Here is a 22,760-nt window from a genome sequence, read left to right on the forward strand (position 1 = left end):
TTTAATGTGAATACAGATCATATTCAAATTGCCAGACATCCTCTGTTGGGTGACGTGGGGTAGCCACTTTTCTAGGAACCACTGAATGAGAGCCTCTATCACCTGTTGCTCAAGAAAGTGTCAAAGGCTTGCTGCAATGAAGGGTGACATCCATTCTTATCTTGGCTGGCCATACCTTATCAAACATGTTTATCTCAAAGTGGGGTGGGTTTATTCAAGTTTTCTCATAATTCCGTGTCAAATTTGGAACCAGAGATGAATGATTTCCTCTGGCATGACTCAATGGAGCAAATAAAAGTTCCACCTTGTCCCATGGCACCATCCATGCAAGCCAACCAAGGAGGGTGTTATGGTCCTTAGGGACACAAAGGAGAAAAGTTAAGAAGCTCTTGTGTAGCTGATGGTGGAAATCGGAGAAAGTGATCACAAGTGTGCAGCCCTTGTGTAGCTGATTGTGGAAATTGGAGAAAGTGATCACAAGTGTGCAACGACTTGCTACAGCCTGCAGCAAGTACCTCAAACTCAAAGTTAATGGGTTGTAGAACCTGAGAAAGGAAGGTAGTTAGTGCTGGTTATGGAAGGCCTTAATATGAGGCTTATGGGGTGGGAGAGGGTGGAGGGAAGGGATGCACGAGTGTTGGGAATCTCAATGATTTTTCAAAACATAAATAAAAACAAAAGAATACTATGAGATAAAAGGTTCCCTGTGTTAAAAATACGAAAAAATAACTTTTTAACATTTTTGAGAAAATATCAGGTACATCTCATGATAATATCGTGATATTCTCATTTTTGGCAATATTCTAAAACATTTCTATATTTTTCCAATGTTATTGATTGGCTTAAGATGGTGATAATATCAAGATATTTTCAAAATACTGATAGATGGTTGTTAAAATGGCTGGTAAAAATGTGGGTATTTGTTTTTAGGAATTTTTTAATTAGTCTAAATTAGTTTCTTGTTTGTCTTAAAAAAAATAGAAAATATGTCACTTCACCCTGATCCAATGCAGACCGACTCCTTGGGTCATTTTGATTCTCTCTAACACTGATAGTGACAATATTGTTAAACAAAGAAATTGCAGAAGTTCGCTTTAGTAATAAAGAATAAAGCAATAATTGCCCAATTTTCCAAATTTGCTTTCCCTCTTAGACTTGTCCAACATGGGAAGCAATACGAATCTCAAAAGTATCTCAAACGGGACCATTTGCATGAATCTTAAAGTTTGATGTTTTATTTCATAGACTACATTAGAGAACTTAAAAATTTTAAAAATTAAATTTCCTACCAATATGTGGGATAATAACACCATGGTATCGAATACCGATAACAATCGTATGAGAGGTAACAGTTAACCAAACGCAAGTTTCAAAAAACTTACTTCTTCAATGCAGAGGTATCTAGATCTAAAATCCTATTCCACTATACGTTTAAGCACCTGGGCCAGACAAGTGACCTCGATTCTTAACCTATAGATACGGCATTTCCCTCCAGTACAAACAAAAGAATAAAATGAAAAGACCAAGCAGAGGATGGTGCAATAAGAAAACCATGCTAACTAAGTAAGCAAACAGTTGTTAAACATTCTTCTAAACCACGCTGACTGAATCGCTCAATTGAAGAACCCATAAATATCGCGTCGTACGAGTAGCGCACGCAAGTAAAAAAAACATACACAAAGACAAAATATCCGAAACAAGAAGACCACGGGCTGCCCAATTCTGTAAATCAGCGAACCACCAGTTCTAATATGGTTGACCCAACACGAGCACCACTTGATTTGGTGACAGCACCAACAGCAGATAGCTACTATTAGACTCAATTTAGCGAGTTTTAAAACTATATAAGACAATTCGGCCTTTGGTATAGGAATCGACCAGACCAACAACTCAAAGAATTTTGCAATCGGAACCATGAAAATCTATATTCGACCTCAAACGGAACCATCTCTCACAGTAGCAAGAATCACCCTCCAACTGTACAAGAACAAACCCTAATTCCTTACATACAGACAAACCCACCAGCTGCATCTAGCTGATCCACCAATTATACCATGACACTCCAAAAACAAGAGCCAACCCTAAGAAAAAAAAACTCCCCAGAAGAAAGCAAAAACACCAACGAGAAAACGAACCACCGGGAAATCCATACCTCTCAAGAAACCCCGCGCCGAACTCCTTACGCTCGTTGACCGGTCTCAGCGCCGGAAAGACCGAGCGGAGACGAGGACCATGGCGTGAGATCAAACAGCCCCGGGATCCAATCGGATCCTTGTGTGACGGCACAATCCGAGGTCAACTAAGAATTTCACACAAAGACTGCGGTAAGTGCCAGAAAAGAGCCAATTTCTTGCAGGAAAAGGGAAATCAGGAGCAAGGACAAGCAGTATAGAAGTTCCTGGTGCGGGATGAACTAGAGGAGAGAGAAGGGAGGAAGGAAGCGAAGAATCTCTCTTTTTCTCTCTCTTCTCTCCTTCTCTCTCTCTCTCTCCCCCTCCTGCGGTCTTTTTCTCTCTCTCTCTCTCTCTCGCAATCAGTGAGACGAGGAAGAGAGACTGAAGACTGATACGATGCGAAAGCAGCCGACACGGTTCAAGAAGCGTGGACCAAGGGAAGGCGCATGGAACAAGGACGGGCCCCACAAAAGAAAGACTTTTAAACTAACGGCAGACGAGAAGTTGGAATATTATCGCGATCTTTTTACTTCGGCGAACGTCAATGACGAGCGCTTAATTCATATAACAATCGCTCACGGTCACGGTGTCACGTACTTCGTTGAATCATATTTATCAAAACGAAACGGCTGCGTTCAATTTATTTATCGTTTAAGATCGGTGCATGTTATCGGGAGATTTTCAACGGCAATGTCAGCGACGCAATGTATTGTCTTGTCCCCGTGAGGTGTGGGGTGAAGGGCCTGGTGGGACCCACTAAGTGTGAAGGGAACTCGAAGAAGGCGAGACCAGGATGTCGACGGGTCGGATCTACCTTCCGACCCGAATACGATCTGAGTCGCCTGGACATGATTTCGATTTCGGATCCCGCACGCGGTTTTGCATCCGAAAGATCCGAAAAAACGGAGAGCGCGTTAAGTGTGAGATCCAAACAAGTCAAACTCCAAATTCTTTGCCAGAAAAAAACGTCGACATTAGGTTAGGCCATATTTGATCAAGTCAAATCCAAATTTCAAACGAGTCAAATCGGGTCGCAAGTTGATGCTATTGTGCCTTGTAATTACGATGGGTTTAATATCTATAGGTTAGTGTCTAGTGTCTGCTACTTACCATTGTTCAAATCTCAATTCAATTCAGAGAAAATAAAGCCTTGGGAAGTTCTTGAACTGTTATCACTAGCCTTTTTTTTTTTTTCCCTACCTCAACGGACGTTACAACCAGTTAGTCGGTCGCTTTCAAACAGGTAGAATTTTAGTTCCATCTACAAACTAACATAGAACTAAAATGCATAGAACAAAAGCTCCATATGAACAAGCAACAATATCTAGATGGTGAAATTTTTGTTCCACCTGAAGGGTACCTAGTACTAAATACCCATCATTATGATGTCTAAACATTTAATACCATGTATTGGAACGTTACCTAAGTAAGTCCAATTTGTTACACAATCAAATTCGGATTCAGTTTGATATTAAAATTGGATCCAAACAAGATTATGAAAAGAAAAGCTTCATTTTTTTTTTTTAATATTTACTTAGGAGAAACGGCCTTCACCAACATAAATCCCTTAATGTCATACTCTTATGCCTTATGTCTTGCTTGGACAGACAGACTTACATGAACCTACAACACATCCTTCAATCCCGTTTACTATCATTTACAGCCTAAAAGAAATAACACACAATTTGACGTGATATTTTCAATTGTTTTCTTTCTTAAGGCCATGCTTTTATTGCTATACCGATAATTTTTCCTTAACGATATGAAAACATACATATTTGCTTCTAAAGTGGCATTTCAAGGTGCATCTTGATGATTGAAATTGGACTTGGGAAAAACCCGGATTTGACAAACGGATTTTTTTTTTTTTTTTTTTGAAGGGCGGCACTAAAAGAAAACTTAAAAAGAAAACATTGTTTTTATCTTGTGACCTAAATACACAAACCACCGGTTAGAGAACCAAGTCGCCGCAAAACCTAATTTTCATAAAACGCCAGTGTTTTCTCTTATAAGAAGATATCCTTTGGTAGTAAATGTCATTATAACTCAATTTCGACAGCAATTGCCCCGGCCATCATGGATCAGGCTCAGACCCGGTCTAATTTTAGTTAAAACATTATTTATATCAATAATAATATATTTTTATCCACAGCTCAATGTCGGCTTGAAATAGAGCTTAAACCGATTCATTGTCCAAACCGGTCAGTGTAAATCAATTTTTACTAGGCAAGGAGCTTTAAGCAGGGGCCAATTAAGAAATTTTTTATGAAGGAGGTCAAATTAAAGTTTTTAAATTTTGATAGGGAAACGAATTTTTTTTTTTTTGAATTTTTATATAAAGAGGGGCTAGGGCCCTTGCAGACCCTCCTTGGCTCCGCCCCTCGCTCTAGGCCTGGCCCAACCTAGACAGAAGCCCGAACCAACTAGCTACCAGCCCGGTGCTCAGCTTTATTCTCAACTAGTAATTTAAACAAAAAAAGATTAAGAAATGGACACTGAAATATTTAAATAAAAACTGAGTTGCTATGTACTTCTTGGCACCTTACGGCTAATTTCAACACATTTGTTAAAATTAAGCACCAACGTATCAGCAAGATTTGCCTATATACGACATTGCCGACTTCAGTTTTTATATATCATTTTTGTGTGGACGCGCACTTAACTCAATCTAAAGCTTGGCTGATATATTTAGACGTTCACATCGTTTTGATCACACTGATATCATCAACTATTATGAAAATTAATGCTTAAATGATATATATTCCTTTCTGTGCTTTTCAATATGACACCATTACATGGATTAATATAATAGTTGACTAGATGTCATTTTTTGAAGTGTACTTTCATAGGCTTTAATTCATACACCTGCAGTTTTTTTTTTTTTGTTATTAGTTGTTTGATGAGTTCATTGCCTCATGGCCATCATCCTATCGTAATCAAAACTTACAAAAATGAAAAAAATACATACTATTTTATCAATAATAAAAAAATATAATTAAGCATTTGATTTTATTGAAAGCACACTTTTTGCATTTTTTAAAAAACGCTGCCTCTTTCTGAGCCGATGAGCCAAACCAAAAAGGCCTCAAAATTTGCAAATGTTTATTCGTTTGCATCAACCTGCTTAATTGTGCGATCGTAATATTAATGTTAATGCAATATGTTCTATATAAAAATCAGCATTGTTTTTTAACCTTGAGTAAAATTAGTTATATTTTAAACAACATAGAAATTAAGTGTGATTATAAGTTATTATACAAAAACTGAGTATATGTTTGGTGCTTTTTAGAAACTTACATTACAAAAAACCTAAACATTATCAAGGCAAAAAAAATGTCGATGAAACAAAGACACGTGTTGGTAATGCTTTTACCGATGTTTCGTAATATCGTTGGTGAAGAGTATGCCGGTAAAAATCATCACTGACACACCCGACCGGTGCTTCGGTGTAGAATATCACTTGCACAGTCTATATGCAAGTAATAGTCAAATATATTGACTATTATTGACATTCGACCGCATCGGTAATAATCAATTATTTTTGACATTGTAGAGGCTGTCAGTAAAAACTATACCGACAATAGACATTAGCATTGGTAAAAATTTGTATCGATGTATAACTGGACGTCGGTAAAATTTTTTATCGACAAACCTCTGCATGTCGGTAAACTTTAATCGACGTCCGCCTAACATCGGTACTACTATTTATCAATGTAAATTGATGTGTTGATGAAAGCCTTTTAAGCTTTTTTTTTTTTCTTATTCAAGTGTGATATAATTTCTTTGAAAATCAAAAATACATATACAATATACCTGCTTGCATTTTTCATCTATCAAACGAAATAAATGAAACATGTTCATGAACAAAACCTATATGTATGACAAATGTTTGCACTTATATTACAATACAATTTATTCACTATAGTTCAAAATTACAAAAACGTTTTTAACAAATATTAACATAAACAAAAAGTTATCCCATGGTAATCTCATCAATGAGGTGGAAGTCATACAAAGTTTAGCGATGTCGGCGTGTCTACAATGAACATTTAGAAATATGTTTGTTCTATCAGAAATGAAGTTTAACAAATGTAACTCATTACAACAAATGAAATATTATGTGACCTAAGTTTGTATCAACATGCTGTTGTGCCATAGACTGAGTGACTTGAGCTTGAAATTGAAGAAACTGAGACTCAAGTGAAGAACTTTATCATTCAATAATGTATTTTCTTCTCCCAGAGTATGTATTTCGGTCAAGTTAGAGGACGATGACTAAGACCAAGTCTCGTCATCCATACTCTACCATGTCTCTCATGTCCCATCACCTTAGAGTAAACATCATTACTTCTCAATATATCTTGCATCTCTAGAAATATTGTTTTGAGTTGCTCTTTTAGTTGATCTTACGACATATATCATGAAGAATAATTCTTCTACTAATTTTATTTTTTAAAGAATATTTTTCCAAAAAAGTTAATTAACCGTTTTTAAATTTGTTTTTTATTTTAAAGATCCTTGTTTATTTTACCATTGGATGGATATACGATTAGGCTTGAAATGAACTTGATCATATGCTAGAGACTTTAATATATGACAGACTAGAAATTGCCATGCAAGACACAGCTCATTTGCATGCTAGTTGGGCATTGTGATTGAATCAGTAGCGATTTTGGGGAAATGAGAAGATTACTATTCATCACCTCGAAAAAATATCACAAATATTTTATCCTAACTCCTGGCTCTTGAGCTACATCAGCATAGTGGCAAAATGTGTACCTATCAATTTAGATACCTGCGGGTTTTATTACTTACCAAGGCAGGGATGACCTGTCATAAACAAGCTTGTGGCTTGTGCATGTTAAGAAAAAGGGAGAAAAACCTGTCATCTGTCATGTTATGGAAAATATTAATGGCTTCTAATGTGATTTCTAATGGTAATTCCATGTTAACTAGTTCATTTTGGTACACTCTACGATTGCCTAGCCACATATATGTCGTTAACATACTAAATATTTTTAAAAATTGATGATCAGTCGATTATTGAATTAAACGTACGTGTCATTGGATGGAGTACAACGAAAATCGAATTTTGAATTATTTTTGCTGATTTTATATACCAATATGAATATATGCAATTAGGCGTTGATATATAAATGATTGCTACATATATAACTGTGTTTTTTATGCTTTATAGCCAAAATTATCATTTGCCATTCCGTTTAACGTGTAGGGAGTGCCTGCTACTACTCAAGGAAAAAAGTTGTATTTGTATATAGTATTATAGATCTCTATAACTCTTCCATGCATAATAACACCCTATTTATTTTATTTCTGTCCATTTATATCATGCATTAATTATGCATTCATGTAGAAAACTCTTGCAGGCAGTGTCTGTGGCAGGGGCAACAATTTTTTGACTAAGGGGCACTAATTGAGAAAATCTTACACAAAATAAAATGGCAGAGTGATGCTAAAGAAATATAACTAAGGAGCACCCATGCATATGATATAGTAATTGTTGCAGACAACTAATGCAAAAATAACTGAAATCTGATTGAGGAAGATCTGATTGGTGTAGCTCGACATTAGTTAATGCGGTTTTAAACAGCTTCTTTGTACCAAAAAAAAAAAAACTGAAATCTGTGGGACTGTGTGGTCAATCACCCACACAAGCCCACATGTGCCTCCCCCTTCTTTTGGAGGCAATTGGGCTTACATCTGTTGAAAAGAAATAAATGCTTTGTTTATGTCTAACGAGGAACCCTTGGCATGGAAAACTCTGGAGGTAAATCCGGACTATTATGAGCGGACAACAATGAAAAACTGAGCCCCAAAATAACAAAAAAAAAAAAATACACGTTTTGTGCCTTGATTAACTTAATGCTTCCGCTGCAACCCTGCTGGGGTCTCCCCAAGTTTTATTGACAAAATGAATCTGTACACAAAAAGACAAAGCACATCTCTCCCTGCTTCGCCCTAGATTCCTTGAAACAAGGATCAAGTAAAAGATTAACAATCTCTGCAGGCGGATTACAATGAGAATATACAAAAGATTCCTATTGAGAAAGAACAAAGAAGACGCTTCCATGAAATGACGGGCGCGTTCTTTGCTGGCGATCTGCTTCTTTCTCCAAGGATATGGACAACACCTTCCCGTAAATTGGGAATAAGCAAAAGAAGATGGTCAATAATCTCCCTGGAGGAAGCTCCCCCTTTTTTGGTGGAGATCGTACTTCCATGGAAAATGAAGGCACCACGACAAGTCTTGATACCGAAGACACCTTTGGTGAGGCTATGCTGCTTCCCAAAACACAAGAAAAAGATCAAAACGCCTCCCCATGGGAGGAGGCCAAGGATCGGGAACTAAATCAGAAATAAGCCAAAGTTTCATAACCTCTGAGTTCGAAGAGTGAGACGGCTTATCCAGTATTGTCATTTTCGAGTCTGCCCAAAGTGAATGGCACGCAGCTAAGATGGATTTCTTTTGCCGCCATGAAGAACACTGTTTCTATACTTCCATAGAGAACTCGTGATGAGAGCTGGCCCCATCAGCCACAAGTCGATCATCCACCACGCTTGGGGCCAATGTTTTTCCATTACTTAACCAAGTCTTTCAGGTCCGCAGCAAGAGGCATCATTTTGTGAAACTTGCTACACCAAAACTTCCAAAGTTTCTTCGCTCTAGTGCACTCAAGGACCAAATGATTTAACGATTCTGAATCCACATTGCAAGCCAGGCATCTACTTACTGGCCAAGGAGATACCAACTTGTTGGAGCCTAGAGTTGGTAGACATACGATCTTCAACAGCCAAGTAGAGAAACCACGAAGAGGACGGCGGGGCATGCTCAGATGGTTAACTTCCAATCATTGTTCAAGTTATACACATTGCTGAAATTCAAAACTTGGACCTCCCGATCACCCCATAACAACTTGTGAGTATCACCTTGTGGGTTGAACGACCTAAGCACCCATTTAATCCAAGGGCTGGACACAACCTCACATGGGGCACCTTTATGTTTGAGACAGTCCTTAACCGACAGGTGGAAGGAGAACAAGACACTCCCATAATCCTCACCACAAAAGAGGAGAGAAAGGATATCCTCCCTAAGATGGTCGGAAGTGGTTTTAGGCAGAACGTTGAGGCTGAAGCCAAACAAGTTGTCTTCGCTCCATATTTGAGTGCCGCTGCCCAATCAAGCCTGCAGAAAACTTCAGCCCCGTCCTTGCGGTTGCTTCTCCAAGTGAAGTTTCTCTCCCTGTCTTCGATAATGTTTAGGTTGGCCCTAACAAGAAAATCAATAAAAGCTTCACTAGAGGCTCTATTGGGAGGGCTACCAGTTTTGCCATGAGAAGTCCACCTTGAAGTTGCGAGAAGGGCTGCAGGCCTGGCTATCTCCTTTGACAAGCGGGTTCCTCGGCCGTCTAGCTAGAAGGGTCTACTGAGGACTGAACGGAATCCATCTTGGTGAAGCCGGGCTGAGGAGACTGGTGCTCTGTGTTAAAATGAAGAGGACAAAGAGACAAAAAAAAAAAAAAACAGTTTAAAGTGGTTCGACTAAAATCAGCCTACGTCCATGACAAAGAGGAAACTCTGGCTCTGTCTCTCTCAATTTGAGAGAACTTATTATTGGTATATATAGTTGAGTTACAGCAAAGATCCTAGAATCATGGATCTTGATTTAGATAGACAAGGTAACTCTTGAATTTAAAATTCTTTCTCTTTATGCTCAGCCTGTTGCTTGATTTTAGGAATTGACCCTCCATTGTGATCTTGAGCCAACTGCTTGATTTTAAGAGAAAATCTTCTATCGTGATCTCCAGCCATCTTTATTTTATTATGCCCCCTCAAGCCAATACTTGTGTCAACAAGATTGAGTTTGACTTTAAGAAAATGAAACCTCGGTCCTGGTAATGGTTTAGTGAAAATATCGGCTATCTGATATTTATATTTGACAAATTTAACTTGAATTTCTCCTTTAGTGACTTTCTCTCTGACAAAGTGAAAATCTATTTCAATATGCTTTGTTCGAGCGTGAAAGATAGGATTGGTTGCAAGATAGGTGGTTCCCAGAGTATCACACTTTAATATAAGAACTTCATGTAGGGGACCTGTAAGTCGTTGAGAAGGTGCCTTAGCCATATTAGTTCTACAGTAGCTCCAGCCATAACTTTATATTGTGCCTTATACTTGAACAAGCTATTGTATGTTGTTTGTTTGATCCCCAAGAAATTATGTTTCATCTCAACATAGTGACGAACCCATTTGTGGATCTTCTATCATCTGGGCAATTGGTGCAATCAGCGTCTCGTTAACAGCAAATACAATATCTGGACGTGTGAAAGTCATATATTGTATTGCACCCACAATAATTCTATATAGAGTTTCGTCCTGAAGTTTTTCTCCTTCAAATTTTGAGAGAGATATGTTAGGGGCAGTAGGTGTGACGACGGCTTTGGCTTCTCCCATTTTAGCTTGAACAAAGATGTCACTTGTGTAATTTTTCTGTGAGAGATAGAGTTTAGACCAGGAGAAAGACTTGCTATTAAAAGTGTAGGTAATCTGTCGCTGCCATCTAAAAATACTTCATTTACCTTAAAGAATGTTCTATATGTGCCGACATTACAAAAAAACTTACTTTCTATACCAAAGTTTACAAAGGACAACTCTTGCAAAATGGAATTCACACCTCATGATTTTACTGTTAAGAATATGCAGACGAGGAAGATAATGCACAAAGGACTTCTTAAAAAAGGCTTATATTCGTGGTCGAGTGCTCTTGGAGACGTTGCAGTCTCAAGAGCAAGGAATAAAGTGCAACATGAAGGTATTGTTTCACAGGGAGATGTTGACACTTCTAGATTTTCTATAGGAGACTCTAATAAGTTATTTGATTTATGACACACATGTTTGAGACATGCAAATGTTCGTTTGATGAATAAGATGATTGCATCATAGTTAATTTATGCTGATTCTATGCATAAATATAAAGTGTGTTCTGTTTGTGCCTTATCTAAGATGTATCAATTACCTTTCCCTAGAGCAGATTTCAAGACATCATCTCCTTTAGAAATGCTTCATGAAATCTATGGGGACCATCTCCTTGCACATCCAAGAAAGACTATAACTATTATTTGGCGATAGTAGATGATTACTCACGTTTTACATATATTTTCTCTTTAGTTAAAAAATCAAAATTCTTTGCATGTTTTCAGAATTTTCACAAAATTGTTGAGCAACAACTGGAACACAAAGTAAAAATCTTTCATAGTGATTCTTGTGGAAAACTCTTGAGTCATGCATTTTCTGATTATCTTAATGTTCAAGGTATTCGATGATGGCTTTCATGTCTCCATACACCACAACAAAACGGTATTATGGAGCGACAACATCAACATATTGTGGAAATGAGATTGAGTATGCTCATTCAGGCAAGTATGCCCACACATTTTTGGATTGATGCTTTTGAAATGACGGTTTACATTATCAATAGGTTACCTATAATCGACATGCAGAAAGTTACACCATATGAAAAGCTACTTGGTGAAAAACATCAACTAGAACATCTAAAGGTTTTTGGATGTATTGTTTACCCTCTTTTTGGGCCTCCACACAAATCCAAACTTGCGCCAAAATCCTATGCTTGCATTTTTCTTGGGTATGCTAAATATTATAAAGGCTACATTTGCTATAATCCCTTAGACAAACGTGCAATCATATCTAAATATGTCTTATTTCATGAAAGTACATTTCTTTAATTAGGCATCTCACCACCAACCACAACCAAAGAAATCATTCAATGGCTTGTGTCCAACAAAGCCGACCCACAAATAGTGAATCCCCTAACTTCTCTGCCAAATCCTTGCTCCAAAATTGATGAACCATGTCCCCAAAGTCCTAGCCATGAAAATACCGAGTCTACTCCTACTAGCATTGAAGCCAACATCGAACACACCACACCTTCTCACCAACCTGAACCCCAACCATCCTCGTCCCATCTTAGGAGTCACCCTATGATCACTAGATCTCAAGATGGGACCCTGAAGACCCAAAGTTTTCTCCTACTTCAGTGAAACCAAGAGACCTATCAAAGATGAACCCAAAAATCTTCAAGCAACTCAAAGAGACTCTAGGTGGGTTGATGCTATGACTAGTGAGATTTATGCTATTCATAAAAACAAAACTTGGGAATTGGTACCTTGTCAGCCGCATTATAATGTTGTGGGTTGTTGATGGATATACAAAGTTAAAAGACATGCAGATGGCTCAGTGGCACGATTTAAGGCTCGTCTTATAGCCAAAGGGTACAGCCAATGAGAAGGAATTGATTATTCAGAAACTTTCAGTCTGGTCATTAAACCCACTACTGTTCATTTGGTCTTATCTATTGCTACCAGTCAGAGATGGATCATTCATTAACTGGATGTTAACAATGCTTTTTTGCATGGCACACTAAAGAAAGAAGTAAATATGAATCAACCACAAGGATTTGAAGACACTGATCATCCTGACTATGTGTGCAAATTGAAGAAGTCTTTATATGGACTTAAGTAAGCCCCTCGAGCATGGTTGAAAGTTTGAGCATGTATCTCATATCCAAAGGATTTGCAAGATCCAGATCAGGTCCCTCTCTGTTCGTATATATGTCATCGTCATGCGTTGTGTATATTCTCATATATGTTGATGATATTATTGTGACATGAAACTCCCCACTTGAGATACAAAACATCATTCATAAGATGAGTAACAAATTCTCCATCAAGGATTTGGGAAAGATTTATTACTTCATCAGGATAGAAGTTGAATATAATGGGTCTGAACTTTGTCTCTCACAGAACAGTAACTTTTGCAACCTTCATGTTGCACTTTATTCCTTGCTCCCGCGGCTGCAATGTCTCCAAGAGCACTCAACCACAAATATAACCATTTTTTAAGAAGTCCTCTATGCATTATCTCCACCGTCTGCATATTCTTAACATTAAAATCATGATATGTGAATTTCATTTTGCAAGAGTTGTCCTTTGTAAACTTTGCTACATAAAGTAAGTTTTTTTGTAATGTCGGCACATGTAGAACATTCTTTAAGATAAAGGAAGTATTTTTAGATGACAGCGACACGTTACCAACAGTTTTGATAGCAAGTCTTTCTCCATTGCCTACAACAACATAATCAGATCTAGAGTAAGAAATGGTAACTTGCATAGATTGATTAGTACTGGTCATGTGGTGGGTGGCGCCTGTATCAGGGTACCATTCTTGACTATCATCAGCTGTATTATAAGGGGATGCAGCTGTGTTGCCTTCACTTGTGTTTGCTCCAACATTAAGTGTCATGGCCATAAACGCTTTTGGTATATCGTAACATTGGCGGGCTGTATGATTTCTGTGGCCACAGTATTGACATATGATTCCTTGAGCAGATTTGAAGTTGGTGTTGGAATTGTTGGAATTATTGTTTCCACGCCCACTATTGTTGTAGTTACGACTACGACCACCATTGCAACCACCACCTCTACCTCTTGCATAGTTGAAGTTACCTTGGCCTTGCCCACATTGGGCTACAAAGGTGACTACATAAGAGTTGCTGTTATTGTATGACGGTGGCGCAAGAATGCGAAGACGGTTTTCTTGAGTGACCAACATATCAAATATTTTAGAAAAACTGGGTAGTTGTTTGAAGGTGGTAATAGTGGTGATAAATGATTCATATTCACTAGATAGGCCATTAAGAGTATAAAGAACCGATCTGAATAAAAAACCACATGATTTACAACATCTAAAGAATCGTGCAAAAACTTAACATGATTCAAGTAGTCAGCCATGATCATGTCCCCCTTTTTCATATTTTGTAAATCACATTTCATCTTAATGATCCTCAAGTTAGACTGTGAGGCATATTGTTGTTCAAGGGCACACCACGCTTGACGGGCTGAGGTGTAGGAAATAAGCTGAGGTAAAATAGGTTCAATACAGTTGCCATAATCCAACTTAAGGCTAATTGGTCGACACGTTCTCATGTATCATATTCTGGATTTGGCTTAGTTTGATCAACATCAAGAAATTCTGGTGGAGCATCAATAGAGACATTTCCGTACCTCAACAGTCCTTGACTTTTCATCACACTGGTAATTTGTGAGTGCCATAACAAGTAATTGTTTTTGTCCAACCTGACAAAAACTAAGCTAGAGAATGCATTCCATTGAATTCTTGGCTTAGGAGTAGGAGCTACTGTTGAGGCAAACAGTGTTGAAATTGCAGCAGCCATGACACCCGTGCCTTATCCCTCCTCTGTTGCATATGCTTAGGCAATGAATTGCCTTACAATAGATAATAATCTCAATCAAGGCACGACAAGAAACAAAATTGAAGTTTAGAATGTGTCACCGGCCGAGAAAGAAGTAAAGGAGAAACCCAACGACGCTGAAAGTCGTGTTCTCAGTCAATAGCGTTGCCTAAAAACCCACGACACTTGTAAAATCAATATCTGAGCAACAAATATTCCCAAAATTTTGAAAATTGGTAGCAGTGATCCTTAGATATAGATGATTCCAACGACCCCTTGCTTGGCCCCTGACATTGCCGGAGCTGACAACACCGGCAAATTACGCGACAGGTTCCAGGCTCGTTCAGCTCTATTTTGCGACTCCCAGTCTGCTTTACAAGACATGCGACACTTCAAAAATTTATATCTCCTCAATGCCTGCTCCAAAAATTTGGAAATTTTACAGGGAGATTCCTCAGATGTAGATGATTTCAATGAGCTCTTACTCGACCTTTGCTGTCGCCAGAACTGATAGCGTCGGCCAAAATCGCGACAGGCTTTTTTGGTAGAAAGGTGCTCGACAAGCCGGGTGATAGATGCCTCTGTTCATCCTCTGTTCCTCACGCCCTCACGATAGCCTTTGTAGCTTTGATAAAAAGACAAAAAAGACAAAAAATAGTTTAACATGGTTTGACTAAAATCAGCCTACGTCCACGACAAAGGAGAAACTCTCGGTCTCTCTCTCAATATTTTGGAGAGAGCTTATTATTGCTATATATAGTTGAGTTACAATAGAGATCCTATAATCGTGGATCTTGATTTAGATAAACAAGGTGACTCTTGAATTTCGAATTCTTTCTCTTTATGGTAAGCCTATTGCTTGATTTTAGGAATTGATCCTCCATCGTGATCTTCAGCCAACTGCTTGATTTTAGGAGAAAATCTTCTATCCTGATCTTCAACCAACTGCTTGATTTTAGAAGAAAATCTTCTATCATGATCTCCAACCATCTTTATTTTATCACTATGTGCCCTTCACAACACAAACAGGAGCACTACGCAGACCGCAACATCCACAATGGGAAGAGGGGAAGGTGGGCGAACCAAATCTAGAGCGCCAGGGCCACCACCTACTAGAGAGGGAGGAGGTCGAGTGTCCTCTCTCACATATCCTCAATGCTCAGCTGACCACCCATGCTTGCCCTCACACTACGTCTATCTCTTGTCAATCTGTTCTCATTTTTATTGGGTGCGGTTTTGAGATTGGCACTTTGGGGGGAAATCGATTCTTCCCTCTTCCAGAAGCTGTTGGTTTGGGAGCTGGAACACTAATGTTGGGGACATAGGATGGATACAATTCTTGGCATTTGTTGATGGTAGGAGCTCCATGAGTGGCTGTTGCGGATGCTACATTAAACTAAACATCATCAAAGAACAAGGTTGTTTTTACTGGATTTTTGTTAAGAATGTTGATAATTATCTTTTTAATATGATAAATTTACATTTAAAGCCTCTAAGGAGCATGTAGAGATTTTTTATAATACTAGAGAGGTTTATGACTGTTTTAGCAGGTTGTTGATCCATGCAATTTTTTGTTGGATATTGTGATGAATGTGGGGAATGAGTACTTATGTTGGCTTGTATGTTAAATTTACGGTCTAAGGAAAAGACAAAGCATATAATTTATTAGAGTATGTACATGCACTAGTGTACAAAGAAATACTTTTTTCTTGCTGATTCGATTAATTTTATAATCTTGCTAGTGTACTAATGGCATCATTGTCAGATTGTTGAAGGAGAAGGGTAATTGCAAAGATGATGCCTCAACTAGGTGTTAGTTGTCTAGAATTGGGTGTCTGATCAACTGACGTTGAGTGTAGTAATGTATTTGGAAAGGTTCATGCTTAGTGACCCCAATTGTGCAGCCCCATAGTCACTTGGGTTCAGCAAGTTGGTGGTGTCAACTGCGATTAAGAACGTCGTGGAGTACTTACACTTAACTTTATTAGGGTAGATCATGCTTGATTTTAAGTTTGGATGGCCACTCTAGTGAGAATGTGGCAGTTAAGCAATGGGACCATATAAAGTAAAGAACATGAATATATAAATGCTTATGTTGCTACACGGTAACTCGTAATTGCAAGTAACAAATGTCAACTGTTAAATCAGAAATGACACTTGTTAATTCGTTTTGGGCCTCGACTAGAAGGTGAATTGAGAAGCGTATGACTGATGTGCTAAATGAGAGACTTGGAGTTTACATCAGTCTATCAAGACCTTGTAAGTATAAAAAAAACTTGAAGACAAGTCCTATAAACAAATTGAAGCTCTCAGCAATTTCTGTAATCAACAACCTTTGACTTGATGGTCTTGTTTCCTACCTAAATAGATTTTTAGATTGAAGCGAGTGGAGAACTTATTGTTTTGAGTTTTGCAGGTAGACTAGGAGCATTGAGCAGACCCTGAGTGACAAGACCAATGCTTGAGGTGATTTGTGTGATTGAAGAGACATGCAATAGGTATGAGAGTATTCCATGTAAACCTCTACCTGGTGTCAAATATGGACTACCTTTTGCATTCTTAAGTGTGGACTATTAGGTTCATTTGATCCTATGAATGTGTTATTTTTGAATAATGTGTGAAATGACATGTTTCTTGACAAATGAATAAAATGTGAGACATAATGACTGTTTTTAATTATTATGTGATGACATATGCATGTTAAAATTATAACTACTTAAGAAAGCTTAGGCAAGATATCAACTCAAGTACATCCTCGACCTCGATTATGCATTAGTGAGCATCCTAGCATGATATCTGCTTAGGATATTTGTGAGCCAAATACATATTGAAACTACTCTCAGAAGTTTGGCTAGATTTTCTAATGGATTGATTATTATGGAATTTTTGTTTGCATTGCAATTGTGAGATGATGTGATTGGATGGACTAAAGGGGAAGATATACACTTAGAGCATGGTTTGGCTAGCCAAGAGTATTGATTGGACATGTAATCTTCTAATTAAGGGAGTTTGAGGTCTGGTTATACTCTTGAATAAACCAACCTTGTATGCTAGCCAATCCTAAAGTGAATGTGTCTCCATATTGATAATTTTAAAAAAATTAATTGAGTTGAAGCTAATGGGTTATGGCAATACGTATGGAATTTACCCTACTCTCAACACTAGTTTTGCCTTCTCGGAGTGTAGGTGGCGTATGACTCCAAAATATCGTTGTTTGTTGTACTTGGAGTGTTGAACTCTTAACTTCCCAACCTAAGCATCCTAGGGAAGGTTGAACAACTCCCATTAGAATACACTCTTCCTTAACAGATTGTTCTACCACTACAACATGTATGGATCTTGTTTCAAGCCACCACGAGGGTTGTCTATCGACTTGAGGTTGCTCTTGGTGTGCATGCGCCTGTGTTTTGCACCCACAATAGTTGTAAATTAGATGAATTGAATATGACTAACAAAGTATATTGTTTGTGATGATTGGGTAGATCCATACATATTATGGAATATGAAAGGGAATATAATGATAGTTTAAGAGAATGCATATATGCATCATAATATAAAAGTGATTATATTTCTTTTGAATGTTTGTTTTAGATTTGAGCTCTTACCCTAGAAGGTTAGGGATTTATCTACTTTGTCATCATATTGTGAAGTTTCAGCCTTTTGTTTTTTTCCTTTTTCAGGTTTTGGTGGGCCCAAACAACATGTTAATCAGATAGCTCAGCTCACATCATATTGAAGAGTTTTTGTGTATAGTCAGTTTCTGTGTATAGTCATGCCAGCAGGTCAATTTTTTGATATATTGATGCCTTATTTTTGTTAGACATCAATGTTTTGTCTTCAGGAGCATTTTTGTCATAAGGGTATTCTTAGGTCATGTGAAGTCATTTTTGTATAAACAGTCTTTTGTGCATAAATAAATTATTCGCCCCATTGTCGTTTTGATATGTGTAGCTCTATTTTGGTGTGTTGCATCATCACACTTCAATGTGTTGTGTTAAAGGAAAAAAATAAGGGTAAAATGTTGGGGTGTGACAGAGAGTGGTGAAGGTGACACAAAAAAAATAAGACTAGTTGTAAATCAAGTGACTGCTTTCCTTTCATAGGAATACATAAGAACTTCTCTAGTTTTGTCTCTAGCTTTCCTTTCAACTATATTTCTTCTGGAAGCAACAAAATTTTCTTTATTTTGTCAAATATGAATCCAATCATATATAACAGACTCTATCACACAATATTTTGAAGAAATAAGTGGTACTTGTGGCAATGCTTTGAAAGGAATAATTAACATCTTTCCTCTTGGTCAATGAACTTAATATTCACTATCATAGAGTGCTAAGGATGACTTTTGTTAAATTTTCATTTAAATTGTCTAAACCTGACTACTCAATCTACTAAATTGGTTATGACATCAATACTAGGACCCCTCCATTTTCCTCATGTTTGTTAGAATCGTTGGTTGAGTATGTTCATTCTGGCCATAACACTTGAGAGGGTTGGAAAAACCAAGATTTGAATCATTTTCATATGGGTCATACAAATATAGCAGGTTCATGGTCATACAAACAATGAGAAAACATATACGAAATAAGCAACAACATATCAGTTAAGTAGCTAGATATTCTTGTTGTTATGGATCTAAATGGAAGTTAGACAAGCTAAATACATAAGGAATATGATCCATTATAGTCCCAACAAGGTGAAACCTCCATATCAAACATGATCAGTTGACAACCGTGCTTGCTATCTTGCACGACTCTGAATGATCTTTTATGTTCAATGATAGACATTAGTTTCATTAGAACAATGTTTTTTTTTTGAGAAAGTATCATCTTCTAAGTGACAAAAAGTACAATGTTACTAATATACTTGTGCATCTATGATCAAACTCAAGAAGGGCAACTTTTGTGTAACCATGAACAACTTCAATAAAAACTTCCCCTCCTTTTGCTAATTGATCAAACATATCCTTGAAAGTGGATGCTAAATAAATTTATATCAAATAAATGCCCAAAAAAAATTTTGTAGGTGGAAATGAAAGCAAGATTTATTCAGGAGAGCCAAAGGTCATACAGTTAGTCATAACATAAAAATGCATTCATGATTTGACCATTTATATCCATTGGCTAGCAGTTGTTGAACCTATCAGTAAAATAAGTTTGTAGGACGGTTATGAGGATTGAATAGCCACAACAATGCAAGCAAAAGTTTAACAGGATAATAGTGAAGATCACAATGGATGAAGCTTACCACAAGTATTTTGGGACTAACATTTAGCCTTTGTTTTTGTATTCTAATATCATGTGACTCTTGAAAATGGGATCATTAGGGCAATGGTTAGACTAAGGCCACTAACATTGTGGAACACATAGCCGAGACTGAATGAGATTGACAAGAGAAAATGCATTATGCTTTATGGGTGTATGGCAAGAACTCTCACTAATGCCATATTACCATAATTGGTATGTAGCATTGACATAGTCCTACCGTTACATGTTCAAAAGCTGACACTAATTGCATCTTTGGCCAAGTTGCCAATAGAACTCATAAATGAGGCTATAAATCTAAGTTTAATGTATTTCTACTAACTGCATGCCATTCTATTTCTTGTTTGTTACATGAGTTTAAGGTTGTTTTGCTTCATTTTCCATGTGATTAGCCATGTCTTTCATCGTAGTGATTGAAGGTATCACAAATGCACATACCCATCATGTAGTAACTTTTGAAAATTTGAGTTACCCCAGATAGATATTTTTATTGCAGTGCAGATTTTTGTTTGACTCATCATGACTAGAAATCTTGTTCTAGGAGTTTTTCAATGTTTAGGTACGCATTGATTGCAACATGTCAGTTTCTTTTGACACCATGTTCACATGTTTTGGAGTCTTTTTGCCATCTCTATTATGCAAATTATAGAAACTTGTTTTCTGTAATTTTGTAAAAAATTAGGTCATAAAATTTCATTATATTTTGTGGCTTCATAGCTCACAAATGAGGTGGAATCTATTTATTCCACAAAATGAAAATTTTTGTGTTTTCATGTTGGCATTCTAATGAACATGTTTTTGTACATTTTTTACATCATTTGACTGTTCTATTAAGTGGATTATAGAAACTGGTTTTTGTAATCCAATTTGTTGTACAAAACAAATAATGAGAAATAACATGTATTCTTTACATCATAGGCTGAGATTGGGACATGACCTTACAAACTCGTCAATGGGGTTATCTTTGTTAGGGTGTTTAGAGTCGTGGCTCTAAGTCTCATTGGATTTGGATTTTATTTATCCATTTGATTATCTTGCTACTCATAGTATATTTTCATCATGTTCTATCTTGTAATTGTCACGATTTAAAATAAATCCCTAACTTTCAAATTCTATGAATCTGAGGTTGGGGAGGCGTATAGCAAAGTTGCCAGATGGTTTTAATTTCTCATACACCAAGAGTCCTCATGTTGATTTTTATCATTTTTCACATCCATTAGGGTCATTAGTTGGTTGCCCTAAGTTAACTGTTTAATCTTATTTCCTAATGTTCTATGCACATAGCCATCTCAGTTTTATCAAACCCATAATATTCAGATCTGATATGTCTCCGCTAGGGAATGATATTGAGAAGTTGTACCTTATTTCCTAATGTTCTATGCACATAGCCATCTCAGTTTTATCAAACCCATAATATTCAGTCTGGGCTAGGGGAATGATATTGAGAAGTTGTAATGTGCCTTTTTTCTCAATCATATCAGTAGTTAACCCATTAATCAAACCAAGTTTCTTTGGATACCTTTTTCACTCACCCAAAGTTGGGCATCAAAACCCTAGATTTAGACATGATTGAGATTTAAACCCTATATTTAACCTATCTAAAACCACACTAGGTTCACTGAAGCCCACTACAATGAACCCAAACCTATCTCACATTGGAACTTAGCTAAAACCCTAATTATAGTTAGGTTTATCTAAGTCTACCCTTTTGAACCAATGTCAGTTTAGCCATGTGAAATTAGAATGGATCTAGATCCCATGAATTGAATTTTAGATCTTTGAATTTGAATCTAACTAAATCTTGATTTTGAAAATTGGATCTTAGTTTGGGTATTACATTTGGAGCATCAGATCAAGTTTTCAAGTAACATAAACATGAATTTAGATCTTACACAAAATTGGATTCCAACTTGAAATTTGGAGGTTATATCTAAAACTTTGGATAAATCTTAGAATTTGGAACACAATTTCTGACCTGATAGGATTGTATCCTAATTTGAATGTTGGATCTCGATGTTATTTGGATCAAGATCTCAGATATTACATGTTTGGATTTTAGATTGCACTCAGGTCTCAACCCTAGTTGATCCTAGGTCCAAACCTTAATTTCAAATCTTCATATTTAAACAATTGAATTGGATCATAAAACATGTATTTGAATAATTCCTGAATCAAATCTTGAATTTAGATTTGGATCAAGGTACTTTGGGTTTTAGATCATATATCTCTTCAAGTCCATCTCCCAAAGCCTTAGAAGCCAGATCTCAACTATGTTTGGATCTAGTTTGCATGCATTCATATTAGAAGTATGAATCATTGCATGGATCGATGATGATAAGGATCATGAACTGCGTCCACATGTTCCAATCATATATTCCTTCAATTCATGTGCTCTAATTTCTGATAATTTGTTTCGATAATCCAAAATCTCATATTTTTCAAACTCAAGGCACATTAGGATATGAATGACATTCACAACTTAAAATTTGGAATATTTAGTCTAATTCTTGATATAATTACTGCTTGTTAAGGTGCCAAAAATTGTTAGATCTCATACCGACAGGTCGGGTCCTATCTTTCATAATTTTCCACAAGAGATAAGGTGGTAAGTTTTTTTTTTTGGAACTTTTTCTATATGAAAAGTTGTATGCACGATGGCATAATTTTTCATGTAGACATCCCTCTTTTGAGGGAAAGGAGATCTTACTAGGGATGGTGAGTCTTACTGGAGTCATTTGAGTTTTGAAGATCATTTATAATGTTTTTTGAGATAATTGTCATATCCCCACCTTTTTTCGTTTATAGTCATAGTTATCTATCATTTATTATGTTTTTTGTGAGCCAATTGTCACATACAAACTTTTTTGGTTTATAGTGACAATTATATGATAATACATAACTATATTTTTGTTGGTCAAATGACATTTTTCTTTTAGTTAATCATACATATTATATTATGTAAAAATGCAAATTTAGAATTTTCTAGTATGGATATAAAGAACATATTTAATTTGGATTTCAATATTGGCCAACTGG

General features: G+C 36.8%; 1 protein-coding gene across 1 annotated transcript in view; it reads right to left on the minus strand.

Moving 5' to 3' along the window:
- The window catches only part of LOC116266345 (mitogen-activated protein kinase kinase kinase YODA-like), a 36,091-nt gene extending 33,547 nt beyond the window's left edge, over nucleotides 1-2,544 (minus strand). Inside the window, exon 1 of the mRNA XM_031647514.2 lies at nucleotides 2,153-2,544. The gene's annotated coding sequence lies outside the window, so the exon portion shown is untranslated. The remainder of the gene's footprint in view (nucleotides 1-2,152) is intronic.
- Between the last annotated feature and the right edge of the window lie 20,216 nt (nucleotides 2,545-22,760).

This window comes from Nymphaea colorata, chromosome 12 (assembly GCF_008831285.2).
Source record: "Nymphaea colorata isolate Beijing-Zhang1983 chromosome 12, ASM883128v2, whole genome shotgun sequence".
In the NCBI taxonomy this organism is placed as follows: Eukaryota; Viridiplantae; Streptophyta; class Magnoliopsida; order Nymphaeales; family Nymphaeaceae; genus Nymphaea; species Nymphaea colorata.